The following is a 12,635-nucleotide window of genomic DNA, read 5'->3' as shown; positions in this document are numbered from 1 at the left end:
TTATGCAACAGAAGAGATACTTTGCACCCAAATAATGAGAGAGAGCAAGCAATCTGGACAGGACCTTAACATGAGCATGATTAAAATGTTCAAATAAATCAGGGTGCCTGGGTGGCTCAGTTAATTAAGTGCCCGACTTTTGATTTCAGCTCAGGTCTCTATCTCAGGATCTGAAGTTCCTGAGTTCAAGCCTTGTATTGGGCTCCACACCGGGCGTGGAGCCTACTTAAAGAAAAAAAAAAAGTTCAAATAAACACAGCAAGAAATAGGACACATAAAACAAGAGCTGGAATACACAAAAGAAAAAACAGAACCAAAGAGAGCTTCTATAAATGAAATATAGAGTCATGCAAATATATAAAGATGGTGAAGCTGGATATTCCACCAACAATTCATGGCCCAGCTCCAGTTTTGGGGGAGAAACTCTCTCCCCAACCCCACCTGCCGCTTAGCTGCACCTCAAAATGACCTTGGTGCCTCACAGCCCCACGCACCTCACAAGCACCCTTTTGTACTGCCCGTGAACCTGGTGAGAGAAATACTGGGAATTCAGGCAGAAAGACGGTGAGGACCACACCTGCGCTGGGATAACGATAATTCATTCTTTGTTTCTCTATCCTCTCTAATCTCCTTAATCTCCCCCCAGCGACTGCTAAAAGCATTCCCACAAAACTGCAGTCAAGAAAGAAAACTCTGGGAGGGAAAGGCAAGTCTGCACTGGCTTGGAACTAACTGAGTTCACCTCGCAGGTAGTGAGGGCAGAGAGACACAGTGGTAACCTGGTGCCCGAGCCCCACCTTTCTCGGCAGAGAACTTGACCTACCCAGAGAGAAGTGTTCCTGTTACCAGCTTCACATTTTATGCCCACAGCAGCTTAGTGTCAACACCATCATTAACCATGATCCACAGAGTCACCAGGGCTCCTGGTAGGAATGCAAAACAAAGGCAACATCATAGGAACCTTGCAAGTCCAGTCCATAAAGAGATTAACTTTTGGCAAAGGAAGAAAACCAAATGTAAAAGTCAGGGAAGGTGTAAATTAAAATCAACCAGGCAGCAGAGGTTGCTTCATAAATGCTAATTCACCTGCTCTGCATTTCCTCACCACTAAACTTCCTCAACTCCCTTGTAATCTGGCTGCTTTCTCCTCCCCAGGGCTCCAATCTCTTCCCCGGTGTCAGACAAGTCCTTACTGTATTAGCAAATCCGGTAGCAGTCTCTCCACCTTCCCAGTCCTCCACTCACAGCAACACTGCTGGACACTGGAGCTGAAAATCAGCCCCTCCTGGATTCTCACCGCACCATGCAGTCTCCTTCCCTTGGTCTCAGAATATGTGAAGTCTGGTCTCAGACAACTGTGTGATCTTGAGCAAGTTCTCCAAGTCTCTCCCTCTTTAGCGGGAAAGTAGAGATGACACCACCTATCCAACCTTACTCCCACGTTGTGCTAAGACAGAAGGGAAATAGGAGTGTGAGAGTGCCCTTAAAGGAGAATGCTAGGTGGGAGGCCTGGGTGTTCAGTCAGTTGAGCGTCTGCCTTCGGATCAGGTCCCGATCCCAGGACCCCAGGGATGGAGCCCCACATCCAGCTCTCTGCTCCTCTGGGAGTCTGCTTCTCTCTCTCCCTCTGCCTCCCCTCACTGCCCTCGGTTGTGTGCTTGCTCTCTCTCACTCTCTCTCTCTCTCCCCCCAAAAAATAAATAAAACCTGGGGTGTCTGGGTGGCTCAGTGGGTTAAAGCCTCTGCCTTCGGCTCAGGTCATGATCCCAGAGTCCTGGGATCAAGCCCCACGTGGGGCTCTCTGCTCAGAGGGCAGCCTGCTTCCCCCTCTGCCTATCTCTGCTTATCTCTCTGCCTACTTGTGATCTCTGTCTGTCAAATAAAGAAAATCTTTTAAATAAATAAATAAAACCGTTTAAAAAATAAAATACATATATAATCAATATATACCTAAAAAAGTAACAAGAATTCCTTAATATAATGTTCAAATGTCCTTCAATTATCTCCTAAAGGTATTTTCTCATAGTTTGTTTGCACAAATTAGAATAAAATAAGGTCCCCTTAGTGCAACTCATTGATATCTTACCGCTCTTTTACTCTGCAGTCTCTCTCCCTTTTCCTCCCTGTCCCTTGCTATTTATGTATTGAAGAAACAAGTTCATTTGTCTTGTGAGATTTCTTATGGTTTTTTTTGCTAATATATTTCTGTGTTCATATTTAATGTGTTCCTCTTCTCCTATACTTTCTAAAGATTAGAATCAGATCTGAAGATTGATCAGACTCAGGTTCAAGTTTTTGCTAAGCATACTTCAGAGCCCGTCTGTGCTTTCATCCCGCAGCATCTGTTTGCTTCTCCTTTTGTGAAGTCACCAATGTTCACTGATGCTCATTATCCCAATCCATTATTTCATTAGGAGTTGCAAAATCAAAATAGTTTTATTCTATTCATTTTTAGTTATGATGCTTTTCAAAAGAGAAACTCTTCATCAACTATTTGATTATCCTAAAGAACAGTTTACAGAAGAAGAGCAGGGTAAATCTTGATTCTTTCCTTTTATTTTGAAAATACACAGTTTTCAAAGTAACAGTTGGTTCCCAAGTGTGATACTGTGATTTACAATAAGAAACATATATTTGGTCCTTATCCCCATTTCTGGCACAGAGTTCCTAAAACTCTTGCGATCAGTCTTTTGTTGTGTTAAGGAGGTGACTTTTGGAACGCACCTGAGGTTGGGGCTAGTTACCAGGGGAACCAGCCATGTGATGGAACAGCTGGAACTTTCAGTCCAGACCCCTGACTTCGAGGGATGGGATAGAAACTAGAGATTGAGTTCAGTTACCAATGGTCAATGATTTAATCAGTCATGCCTATGTCATGAAACCTCCACAAAAACCCAGAAAGACAGGGTTCCGCCGAGAGCTTCAGGGTTGCTGAGCTCGTGCAGATGCAGGGAAAGTGACCTTCCAGAGAGCATAGAAGCTCCAAGCCTCTTCCCACATACTTTGCTGAATACATCTCTGCCATCTGGCTATTCCTGATTTACACCCTTTTATAATAAACCAGTGATCTAGTAAGTAAAATGTTCCTCTGAGTTCTGTGAGCCACTTTAGCAAAGTAATCGAACATGGGGAGGGGGCTATTGGAAATTCCAACCTACAGCCAGTTGATCAGAAGCACAGGTGGCCCCCTGGACTCTCAATTGGCTCTGAGATTGGGGATGGGCAGTTTGGTAAGACTGAGACATGAGCAGTGGGTCCCATGCTACCTCTAAGGAGACAGGGTCAGAATTCAGTTAAATTGTAGAACATCCAGCTAGTGTCAGAGAATTTATTGATGCTATGGGAGAAAAAAACGCACACATTGTGGCTGGTGTCAGAATCATTACCCAGCATTCTCTGAAACTGAGCAATGAGATCATTTTGTTATTTAGTTTCATTAGTAACTCACAGATTTAAGCATATTTAGTGTGTTTCAGTTATGCTCTTGATGCTCCTATTGCTCATGTTCAGCCCATGGGAGCTCTTTTGAGTAGGGTCCTAAGCCCTTTTGACATGATTCCACTAGTCTTTGAAAACTTCAGTGCTTTCTGAAATAAGGTGTTCCTGGCTCATCTTGTACATTTCCTGCACCAGATCTTTCTTCAAGGACCCCTTCTTCCTTTTAGCTACCCCTCTCACTCTTCATTTCCTTTGCCAGCTCTTCTCCCTGTGCCTTAACTGTGTCCTCTTATGTCCATCTCCTCTTGTGTCCCTTTAATCTCTCCCATCTGTGAAAGTCTAACCAGTAATGTTTCAACTAGCACTTCATGCTGGTCTATATTTTCACATTCCTAACGAGAATAAGTTCTTCAACCTGGCTTGACTTCCACTGCACCTATGATGTTTCTTCCTTCACCTAGAATTCAGTTTGACATAATTCAGCTTAAATTTATTGAGTATCTTCTATGTCCCAAGTGTTGTATTCTCACTGTTGATATTGGTAGTAATAACAGTAATAGCTAGTAACTTATGGAGTACTTATTACATGCCATACACTAAGAGTCTTATATACATTATCTATTATATTCCTTTACTAATCCTATAACATAAGCTCAATTATTAATGCCTATTTTACTGAGGTGGATACTAAGGCACAGAGAGAATCAGAACTTTTCCCAAGTCTCAAAGCAATCAGGGAAGAGACAAGGCCAGGTGGCCTGACTCCAGGTGATGGTTAATACTATGTGTCTACTTGAGGGGTGCCTGGGTAGATCAGTGGGTTAAGCCTCTGTCTTCAGCTCAGGTCATGGTCCCAGGATCCTGGGATCGAGCCCCACATCGGGCTCTCTGCTCGGCGGAGAGCCTGCTTCCCCCTCTCTCTCCCTGCCTCTCTGCCTACTTGTGATCTCTGCCTGTCAAATAAATAAATAAAATCTTTAAAAAAAAAATGTTATGTGTCAACTTGACTTGGGGAAGGGATGCCCAGAGAGCTGGTAATACATGATTCTGTGTGTCTGTGAGCATATTTTTTTAAATCTCTTTTTTTAAAGATTTTATTTATTTATTTGACATACAGAGATCACAAGTAGGCAGAAAGGCAGGCAGAGAGAGAGAGCGAGGAAGCAGGCTTACTCCCGAGCAGAGAGCTCGATGCGGAGCTCGATCCCAGGACCCTGAGATCATGACCTGAGCCAAAGGCAGAGGCTTTAACCCACTGAGCCACCCAGGCGCCCTGTGTGAGCATATTTTCAGAAGAGATTAACATTTGAATTAATAGACTAAGTAAAAGCAAATGGTCCTTCCCAATGTGGGGTGGGCATCATTTAATCTGATCCCAAATAGAACAAAAAGGCAGAGGAGGGGAGAATTTGTCCTCTGTTTGAACTGAAACTGCCATCTTCTCCTGCCCTTGGACATCGACACCTGCTTCTTGAGCTTTCGGATTCAGGTGGAGACTTACATCATCAGCCTTCCAGATTCTCAAGCCTTTGAACTTGTACTGAGTTATACCACCAGATATCCTGGTTCCCCAGCTATCCTCTGTTCCCCAGCGGTACAGAGACCGCTTGGCCTCCACCACCTCTTGAGCAGATTTCTACAGTAAACCTCCTCTCGGTTCTCTTTCTCAGGAGAACCCTGATACTTTCCAAAATCCTATCTTGGCCACTATGCCATTCATCATTTCTCTCCTCTCTGTGGGGCCTAATCCCACACATTCTACAGACTTTACCTCAGGTCTTACGTCTTCCAAAAGCCCCCACACCCATTCCTATCAGCAGGGCTCTTCCTCTCCTCCGAACTCCTGCACCACCAAGAAGCACCTGAGAACACACTGTCACGCATCTTTGTTCCACTCCAACTGCAGAGTCTGGTTCCCTGGGCCTGGGTACAGCCCAGGCTTCTGCCTTTCTAACAAGGTCCCGGGGGATGCCACTGCTGCTGGTCCACGAGCCACACTTTAAGTAGCCAGGGCTTAACAGACATATCCATATACCTTCATTGAGTATATTTTCCAAAATGTGATCAAGGGCTACCTCCCGATGCTACCCTTATTCTTTCTATTTCTGTATTTTCCATTTTCCTATCAATGGATACAGATCGCTCTTGTCATCAGGAAGACATAACTATTAAACTTTCAACATTCCTTATGATATTCAAAATAAAGTTCAAGTTTCTTCCCTCAGCACTGGAGGCGCCTGGTGATCTGGTCCTTCAAGGATTCCATGTCCTGATCTCCTACAACCTGCAAACACACAACCCACATAACCACCAAACCTTCCAGATCATCTATTATTTGTCCACATGCCTCTTCCTTACTCCCTCATTCCCCCACCTTCCTAACCTGGATAGCTCAGACTCATCCTTCAGATTAGCCTCAAGGTGGCTCCCCCTGCAAGAAGCCTCCCCCATCTCCCCCACCTCTGCTCTCTGCTCTGCACTCCTGCAACAGCCAAAGGCACCTCGGCCATGATGCTATTCACCTTTGCATATAGTTTGGTCTGCCTGCCCTGCTGGACTGAGATCCCCGAAGACAGGAAAATGTCCTTATTTCTGGATCCAAAGCATTTAGTGTCAGGCATAAAGTTGGTGCTCAACTTTCTACATGAATATACCAAAACGATCTATAAAATGCAATGATTTTCCCAAATATTGGTTATTGTTATCCTCACTTTGAAGAGAAGCAGCTTAAGAAAGGTGAAGTGACTTGCCCTAGTTCTCAAAGCTAGTAAGTGGGGAAACCTGAACTCAAACCTCATTTTTCTAATGCTCTTTCTACTTCACCACAGCTGCTACCATTAAATATTAACAAGGAAAAAACAATGTTAGCGTGGGTTGGGTCGAGTTGTCAGACAACTGTTTCATAGTGGAAGTATTTCTATCATTAACAGACCTTGATGACACATTTACCATTAACTTTTAAGAACAGATGAAGCTGAGAAGCATGAATGTGTTTTAAAACATGAAGGGATTTAACTCGTATTTGCTAGAATAGGTGACAGATATTAAATCACGTTTTTCACAGAGAGAAGTTGGGCACAGTCTGAGCTGAGCTCGGCTGTAGCTTTCTCCCCAGCCCATTCTCAGGTATCCCAGTGGGTTATTAAGCAAAGGGTATGTGGCTCCGAGCCACAGCCGCTGTCCTCAGCAGCTCGTGTTGAACAGTGATTTACACTCTCTGCCAACATCCCCCACAGTCTGCTCAGAAGACACCACACACCAAGACAAATCTCTGTCCCCAAGAAACCTACAGGCTGTGAGGGAGACAAACAACTTCATAAGCAATTTCTACACCCCGTGATAAGGGTCATGAGGTACCAAGGGAGGCCCGAGAACTAACACCCAGCCCCAGTCTGGGGGGATTCAGGGAGGCTTCATGATGGAAACAACATCTGACCAGAACCTGGAGGGTGCCTGGCTCTGCATTCAGCTAATATTTACTTCCACCTCCTGATCTCCCTTCACTGTCTCCCCTCACAGCTTGTCTCCTCACCTGTAGCACAAATTCCTCTCAAGGACCAGGAATTGCTGCCTCCATCCCAGCATTCCCTGAAGTGCCTTGCCCAGCAGCTACAGCCTGCTTTCCAAATGCCAGTATGACATTCTCATCACTAGACTGAGCCTGGTCAGGAAAACCTCTGTGGGCACCAGGCATCCTGCCAGGACCTCAGCCTGACCACCAGCATGTGCAGGAAGCCACCGGGCCCTGTCCAGGGAAGCAGGCTCTGTATAGCATCAACTGGAAAAGCCAGTGTCTACACGCTCTCCCAAGTCACCATGCCCGGGTGGGTCCAACAATTTGAGACTCATCACAAAATAGGTCATTTCCACCTGGAATCCCACCAGCCCCTTGCTCAGCACCTTCCTGTGCCAACCAGGGTCTCCTCCCTGCATTTGGCCGGCACACAATGATAATAGGTGCCCTGGCTGGAAAATTTCAGGGAGTTGTGCTCCTTCCTCTTCCTCCTGTCCCCAGCTCAGTAGGAAAGCCCCGCAGATTCTCCTGAAGTTTATTCTCAAACAGTCTGCACCCTCCTGCCCACTGTCACCACCATCATCTGAATTCAGGCCTCCATCATCCGAATTCAGGCCTATGTCCTCCCCACCATCATCTACTGGCTCCCCCCTCCCTGCTCCATTGGCGACTATCACTTCTGTGGTTTAATTGTGTCCACAGTTTAAATCTTTAGCGCCCACCCAAGCCCTTTCTAGTTGCACTTACTGTTTCTCCAAATGTGTCCTGACATTCGCCCCTCTGTGGTTCTGTTCCCGTTAACCCCCCAGACTGCCCTCCTCTCTGTAAGTGTTCTACATGCCACATCAATGTCTATCAGAGGGAAGAGCACCCAGCCTTCAAGGCTCACTACACACCCTGTGTCTCTCCCATGAAGTTATTCCTAAGGGTCCTAGCCGATAGGGAGCCTATGCTCTGAATCCTCCTGGTCTACTGTCTACACTTGTGCAACACTGGCCACATATGGGACCTCCTATCAGAGCTGCTCATGTTTCTGCCTAGATTCTGGTTATAATCCGAGGCAGCTAGCTGTCCTCGTTGTTGCTCTATCCAAAGAAAGGCAAAGAGGGGTGGTGGCAAGAGAGAGATTTTGAAACTAGGCTTAGTGTGGGTTCTGATAGGGCCATAATATGCCCTTAGGTAAATTACTTAATCTCTCTGAGCTTCTGCTCCTCCTCTGCAAACAGACTTAACCTCTATCATACAGGCAGTCTGGGAGACTAGAGATAATATATGCAAACCACAGTGATTTACAATGACCGTAACAATCAATCTGAAATACTTCTTGAGGTGACTACACGGAACAAATAAGTTAGAGTATTGCAGACTATAAAATTATCATGTCAATTTTTTTTAAGATCTTATTTATTTGTCAGAGAGAGAGAGCATGAGCACGAGCACAAGCAAGGGTAGTAGCAAGCAGAAAGAGAAGTAGGCTCCCTGCCAAGCAAGTAGCCCAGTGCAGGACTCAATCCAAGGACTGTGGGATCATGACCTGAGCCAAGGGCAGAAGCTTAACCGACTAAGCTACCAAGGCATCCTTATTATGTCAATTTTTAATAAGAGGAACTTGGATTACATTTCTGTTCTTACAATATGACCAGTATAGACCTCAAAGATGCCCCTCTTGATTATCAGCAAACACATTCTCCAATAACTAGGCACTCTGAATTTCAACATATCTTGCTCAAAGCTGTTAAAATGAATTTACTTAAAAGCCAGCCAATAAAATTGGTTGAATTCTATGCCCTATTTGAGGTTTTGATCCCTATGGCACCAAGCACTACTTTAACCTAAATCTCTACTTTTGGGACACCTGACTGGCTCAGTCCATTAAGCGTCTGTCTCCAGCTTGGATTGTGATTCCAGAGTCCTGGGATCGAGTCCTGCATCAGGCTCCCTGCTAAGCAGGGAGAGTGCTTCTGCCTCTGCCTGCCACTCTCCCTGCTTGTGCTCATTCTCTCTCTCTGACAAATAAATAAATAAAATCTTTTTTAAAAAAATAATAAAGTAAAATAAATATCTACTTTCATTTTTTGTTTGTTGTTTGTTTTTCTGGTTTTTTGCCTCTTATACATGGAAAATTCCTATTCCCACTGCCCAAGACCTGAGATATGCTACCAAAGGCATGCGCGAATAGGGCAGGGTGCCAACCTAAATCACAGCCTCCATCACAAACCAGCTAGGTAAATTTGCCTGCCCCATATTCACTCCTGGGGCGCCTGGAGCAAGGTTTCCTGCCCCTTAGCCTACTGGGGCCACGCCCAAGAAAACAAGCAGCACAGCAGAGCTACTCACTCCGCAGCCACTAGAGGGTCCCACAGCATTAGGTAGGAAGCAAGGACACACCCTCTCCCTGCGCAAATCGCTGAGGGCGCCTCTAGGCAGCGGCCCCTTGCTTCCAGACCGGAAACAGGATTGCCAGGAACCTCCAGAGTTAGCTGCTGGCTGACGCTGTGGAGGTATCGGTTCTGACAAAGCAGCCCGTTCTTTTTCTTTTCTTTTTTCTTTCTTTCTTTTAAGATTTAGGATTTATTTATTTATTTGAAAGAGACTGAGAACTCAGGCGGGGAGGGGCAGGGAGAGGGAGAGAGAAATTTTAGCGGACTTCTCAGCGGAGCTCTGAGCCTGAGGCCGGGCTCTATCTCACAATCTCTAGATCACATACCCCCACCCCCACCTTAGAGATCACTGACCTGAGCCAGCCGAAACCAAGCAGGTTTCCGACTGTGCCACCAGCCCCCCCCGCCCCCCCAAGCAGCCAGCTTTTTACAAAGGGTTTGACTCACCAGGGCCCCATAGGTCTGAGCCCTCCCCAGCCACATTCCAGTGTCACCAATGAGCACAGTCTCTGTGGTTTAAACAACTTTTTTCTGTACAGCCCACAGAACTTCTGCCTGCTCTCAAGGGTTAATAAAGGAAAAGGAACCGCATCTGAGGCTGGCAGATTACAGCCCACAAGAAGCAGCTCCTCCCCTGCAGAGTCTGCCCCCAGCACCAAGCATTCCTGGAGTTCAGACAAGCTGGTGTTCTATTACCTAACTCAAAGTACGCGGTCTTTTTTCTCCCTCCTTGCAAGAGACCAGGGAAATCGGGATCTCTGGTGATGAGAAAAATGGAGCTAAAGTTCCCAGATTTTTCTTTTTTAGCCACCTCAATCCATAACACAAATGGATTCACAAACTTTTTTGGGGGGGGGTATTTATTTGAGAGAGAAAAAGGGGAGGGGGCAGAGGAGAGAGAGAGAGAATCTTAAGCAGACTGCGCTGAGCCCAGAGCCTGACCTAGGGTTCGATCTCGCCACCCTGAGCTCATGACCCTGAGATCACCACCTGAGCCAAAACCAAGACTCAGAAGCCGAACGGACTGTGCCACGCAGGTGCCCCAGATTCACAAACTTATAACAAATTTTCATTCAGGTTTTGATTGTCTCTTTTGGAGCGTTGCTAAGAGAGTAGAATATCCAGGAAAACATTTTTAAATAATTATAAGACCTGGGGCACCTGGGTGGCTCAGTGGATTAAGCATCTGCCTTCAACTCAGGTCATGATCTCGGGGTCCTGGGATGGAGCCCTTTGTCCAGCTCTCTGTAGGGAGTCTGCTTCTCCCTCTCCCTCTGTGCTCACATATTCTCTCTCTCTCTCAATCTCTTTCTCTCTCTCTCTCTTTTTCAAATAAAATCTTTTTAAAAAATAGTAATAAGTATAAGACCTTGAGGGGTTGGTTCCTACCATCAGGATGACTTCACATAAATCACCTCATATAATTCCCATAATAATTAACCCCCCCAGGATAGGAATTTAAGGAATTTTATAAATGAGGAAACAGAAAGCATAGAGACTTACCTGCCCATGGCACAAAGCAATCCAGCACAGCCAGGATTCTATACAGTCTCATCCAGCCCAACCCACCAGCCACTTAATAATAATTATGGTTAACTTAGTGTGGCACTTACTATATGTCAGGCACTCAGCTAAGCATTTGCAAGCATTTTTTCATTTATATTCATGACATCCCCGTGAGGCAGGTACTAAGATCAAGTCCCTTCCCCAAATGAGAAAACTAAAGTTTGGAAAGGTTAGGTAACATGTGTGAGATCACATGGCTAAAGAGAGGCACAGAAACTAGGATTTACCTCAATTCTGTGCTCATAATCACCATGTTAAAACACAGCAGATTGTGCCTTCACCTCAAGTCCTATCACCCTCCCCTCTGCTCTCCACCATGCTGCAAGCACACCCATGGCTTTTCAATTCCCCTGCCAATCTCCCAGTCTCTGCACTTGCTTTTCCCTCCACAGGGAAAGCTTCCTCCTAGGCCCTGTTCTATTTGCAACCCTAGTTCCTTCTCTTCCTCTATGTCTTCAGTATACTCTTCCATGACTTTTTAATTTTTTTTAAAGATTTTATTTATTTGTCAGAGAGAGAGAGCAAGCAGGGGGAGCTGCAGGCAGAGGGAGAAGCAGGCTCTCCACTGAGCAAGGAGCCTGATGAGGGACTCCATCCCAAGGTCCTGGGATCATGACCTGAGCTGAAGCCAAACACTTAACCAAACTGAGCCACCCAGGTGTCCCTCTTCCCTGACTTTTTACCTAAAACATGTCCCCTTTAATCTTTCTCTCATTCAGACTCTTGTTTTTCCCATCATGGCCCTCATTACAACCTACCACAATTTTTATATTAGTTTAGTTATCTCCTTTGCTTGTATTCTGTTTGTCTTTCCCACTAGAATGTAAGGCCTTGGAAATTTTTCTGTCTTGGGCATTGACATAGCCACAGTACCCAGACCATACCAGGTACCAGAAAGTGCTCAGTTAAAAGAAGAAGGAGGAGGAAGAGGAGGGGGAGAGGGCAGAGGGGGTAGTGGGGGAGGGGGAGGAGAAGAAGAAGAAGGTGCTCAGTACATATCTGATTAATTATAATCATTAGAATGTGCAGTTCAGCTATAGAAGAAGCAGGTAGTTTCCAAACCCAAGCTAAGAGTTCGGTGTCATTGTTGTTGTTGTTGTTAAGATTTTATTTATTTGAGAGAGAGAGAGAAAGAAAGAAAGAGGCAGACAGAGGGGAGAAACAGATCCCCCACTAAACAGGGAGCTCGACATAGGGCTTAAACCCAGGACCTTGGGGATCACAACCTGAGCCACAGGCAGACATGTAATCATCTGAGCCACCCAGGTGCCCCAAGAGTTCAGTGTTTAAAGGAAGGGAGGGAGGACGACAGGCAAGCTACAGTCTTTCAACTTTTGCTGCCCCAGGAGACAAGTTAGCACAGCAAATACAGCCTCTATTCAACCCTCCGGGGCCCTGGAGTGAAGCCTGCTCAAAGGTGTTTGCCCACAGAACAGGCGTGCTTGACCTCCCGAGAGGTTCTGTCTCACAGAGGGGGAACCACACAGAAGCTAGATCCACTGTGCAGAACCTGCTGCCTGCTGGGCAGAGCTGGGTGCCTTCATGGTCACTCGCTGCTTCATTTTTTTCTGTCAACACAGAAGATCAGTGTCTACCCCTATTTTGCCCAGAGGGAGACTCAAGTTCACAGTGGTGTGATGATCCAGAGCCTGGTGCTGGAAAGTGGGATATCAGCTCACACTCCTTTAACATTCTTCAGCAACTCCCTGTTACCTTCAAAAACAAGCTCCAAACCC

Source organism: Lontra canadensis, unplaced genomic scaffold (genome assembly GCF_010015895.1).
Source record: "Lontra canadensis isolate GAN:19392208 unplaced genomic scaffold, GSC_riverotter_1.0 scaffold142, whole genome shotgun sequence".
Lineage (NCBI taxonomy): Eukaryota > Metazoa > Chordata > Mammalia > Carnivora > Mustelidae > Lontra > Lontra canadensis.
Note: the sequence above shows the minus strand (reverse complement) of the source record.